Genomic DNA, 3,769 nt, shown 5'->3' on the forward strand with positions numbered 1-3,769 from the left:
TGGTTGCAGTTTGGCTGGGGCAGGGTTTGAACCCATCACCCTCGGTATATGGGGCCAGCACCCTACTCACTGAGCCACAGGTGCCACCCGGTTGCTTTGATTGTTAAGAGATTAATGCTTAGAAGATAAAAGGTGAATGAATGAAGAGCAACTAGAAGTTTCCAAACACAAATTTACATCTACACACACGTGCACACGTGTGCATGTGCACACACACAGTTTATAAAGCTGTTAGAGTCATGTGCATTCCTGGTTCAATGGTTCCAATTAGGATGGAAGGAAATACAAAATGTGTCAGTTTATGACAGTTTCAGTTTACAAATCTGTAGTGACAAATGATACCAGCGCAAAAGTATTCTTTGAGCCCAATGTTATGAAATGGCAAACACATGTTTCATGAAAAAAATAAATGCATGCATTTCAGCCTGGGTTTTTAAATTTCCTTTATTTACTCCAGAGTAAGATTCACTTAAATACAAAATGTAATCCAATAATCATTCCTTGGATGCCTACCTGTGTGGGCTCCACGGAAACCGCTGGTGACATGCAAATGAACCAGAGGTGGCCTGGGGGTCAGGCACTGCACAGCGCAGCCCGGAGCTGAGGAACCAGCAGCCAGCATGTGCTGCATGGGACTGCTGTTGCTCCAGACTCACAGGAGGAACAAAAACGCTCTGGGGGCACAGAAGGAAGGGGTCCACCTACCTCGGGGGGAGGGGAGGAGACATGGAAGGAGGTCTTGCAGGACGAATAGACTTCCTCAAGACGCAGTAAGAGGAAGAGAGAACCCAGAGTAAGAACAGCAAGTGCAAAGGGGCGGGGGCTGAGAGTAGGCACAACATTCTGGAAATAATGGTGGTCGGACCTGGCTGGGTGACTTCAGCAGCCTGCACTTCCAGCAGCCATGAGGACAAAGGTCTCAAGCCTGCAGCACCCACTCCGCTTAATAAGACAGTCATTTGGAGGCTACCAAATGTTACCAAACACTGTTTTCTGTTTGAAACTAGTGAGTAGAGAGAGGATATTGCTTCTCAACATGCAAGTGCCCCTCGCTATGTTCAGAATAATGCTTTTCCCATAGTGAGTTTAGGTCCACTTGCATTCTGCCGCTAACCTGCATTCCCATCTCACCTGCCACACGCCCCCCCCCCATGCCCCAGCTGCATCTGTGGCGCCAGATGTGGTGTCTTTGCTAAAGCAGAACCGTGCTGCCTCAGGTTCAGAATATGCAGCCACTGCTGTCAGGAATACTAATACCCCATGAGACAGGAAGCTCAGAAACTTTATGTGGGCAAGAGTATATATTTACAGGGTGGTCCGGAGCTTTGCTAACTCTCTTACTATCAGTCATAATCTATCTGTAGAGATAGACTGTGAACTGCCTGGACATTCCATACATCACACAAGTCCATTACACTAGTGAGATTATCCTTATGTTAATCGTGTAGCAAGAAGTGGCTAGGACATTGGCGGCCTTGGTATGCTCCATAAACGTGGGAGGTAAACTCTGAAGAGTCAGGGTCCTACCCCACCAGTGAAGTGTTTAGGGCTGTGCTAGAGCCTTGCATCAAATTAAATGACAAATTATTTCTGTTCCTTCTCAACACTAAGGAGGCAGTGAGCTTCTTGGTGGACCACTAACTATTCACAAAAATCAGTTCCAGGTGGTCATAATCCTGAACATAATACGTAAAACAGTAAGGCTTTTAAAAATAACACAAACCATAAGATCTGAAAAAATACACAATTATAAAATTAATCAAAATTAAAAATTTCTGTTCTCCAAAATATGTTTAAAAAATGAAAACAGGAATCACAGATAAAGAGAAAACATTCTCTCTATACCACCCAGAATATTTTCTATCTAGAATACATAAAGAAGTCTTAGTGAATGGATGCTGCCAAGAAGATGTATAAATGGCTGATGAGCAGAGGAAAAGATGTTCACCACCACTAATCATCAGAGAAATGCACATTAAAACCACTGCACCTCCTTAGACTTGCTGGTGGGAATGTAAGATGGGACAGCCACACTGGGGAACAGGTTGGCAATTTCTTATAAACATGCACTGATCAGAAGATTCAGCAAATCCCACTCTCAGGTGTCTATTTAAGAAAAACAAAAACCTGCATCCACTCAGAGACTTGTACACAAACATTCACAGCAGCTTTGTTTATAATGTTCATAAGCTGAACACGACCCAAATGTCCATCAGCAGGTGAGTGGATAAACAAATTGTGGTGTCTCTATGCAACAGACTGCTACTCACCAGAAAAAGAACTACCCATGCACACGGCCACGTGAATGAATCTTAAACATGTGATAGTGAGAGTCTGAGTAAATATAGCCAGACACTAAAGAATAGACACGTACAAAAACAAAAGAACAGACACATACGTGTACAATTCCATTTATATGCCACTCTAGAAAAGATAGATTGATAGATTTAATCCGTTGTGACAGAAAACAGCTTAATGGCTGCCTGGGGTGGAGAAAATTAACTAGAATGAGAAATAGAAATATTTTGGGATTGAACAGAATGTTCTACCCTACTGTAATTCATGGGTGTATTAGTAAAAATCATCAAAATGTACATTTCAGATGGTTATATTTCATTGTAAGTGAACCCAAATCAATGAAAACCTTTATTTAAAAAAAATGGTAGCAGGCATGGTGGCTCACGCCTGTAGTCCTAGAACTCTGAGAGTCAGAGATGAGCAGATTGCTTGAGTTCAGGAGTTCAGGGTGAACAAGAGTGGGACCCCATCTCTATGAAAAGTAGAAAAATTAGGTGGGCATTGTGGTGCATGCCTATAATCCCAGCTACTTGGGAAGCTGAAGTGAGAAGATCACTTGAGTCGAAGAGTTTGAGGTTGCTGTGAGCTACAGTGATGCCATGGCATTCTACCCAGGGCAACTGAGTGAGGAGATTGTTTTGGAAAAAAAGAATAATAGCAGCTGTTCATTTCCTGATAGCTTCTATATCACCAGTTATTAATTCATTTTTAATTTTTTTGCCATTCTAGTGGGTAAAAAGTATAATTTCAGCTTATAAGATAAACTTCTACTGATTATATGGTAGATCAGGCATCCTCAAACTATGGCCCACGGGCCACATGCGGCCTGCTAGGACACTTATCTGGCTTGCTGGGTGTTTCTGCTGCTGCTGCCTGTCCTGCTTAGCAGCTGACTCGTCCCGGGGCCCACACTCCAGCCCTCCAATGGTCTGAGGGACAGTGAACTGGCCCCTTGTTTAAAAAGTTTGAGGACTCCCATGGTAGATATTTATGAAAGCAGAGCAAACCACAGAGTTATATCCCCTAAATCATTGTCGATGCTGCTGTAGCCAATGAGAAGGTTGTTAGAATAATAGAATTCTGATGTGAAGCCATCTGGTCCCGGGCTTTTCTTTTTAGGGAGATTTTGTATAGTTGATGCTATTTCAGAACATGATATAGGCCTGTTCAACATTTCCAATTCCTTCTGGCTAAGTCTTGGGAGGTGGCGTCCTTCAGATTGTCATATTTCTGGGAATAAAGTTTCTTGTAATATTCATTAAGGATTTTTTGAGTTTCTAAGGGGTCTGTTGTTCTTTCATCATTACCATTTCTAATTGATGAGATTTTACTCTTTTTTTCTTGGGTAGGTTGGCCAAAAGTTTTAGTACCTATATTACTCAACCTTTTCCAAAATATAGAAAAAGACGGAATACTACCCAACACATTCTATGAAGCAAACATCACCTTGATACCCAAACCAGGAAAGGAC

Source organism: Otolemur garnettii, unplaced genomic scaffold, assembly GCF_000181295.1.
Source record: "Otolemur garnettii isolate 467f Iridium unplaced genomic scaffold, OtoGar3 scaffold00126, whole genome shotgun sequence".
Taxonomy (NCBI): Eukaryota; Metazoa; Chordata; class Mammalia; order Primates; family Galagidae; genus Otolemur; species Otolemur garnettii.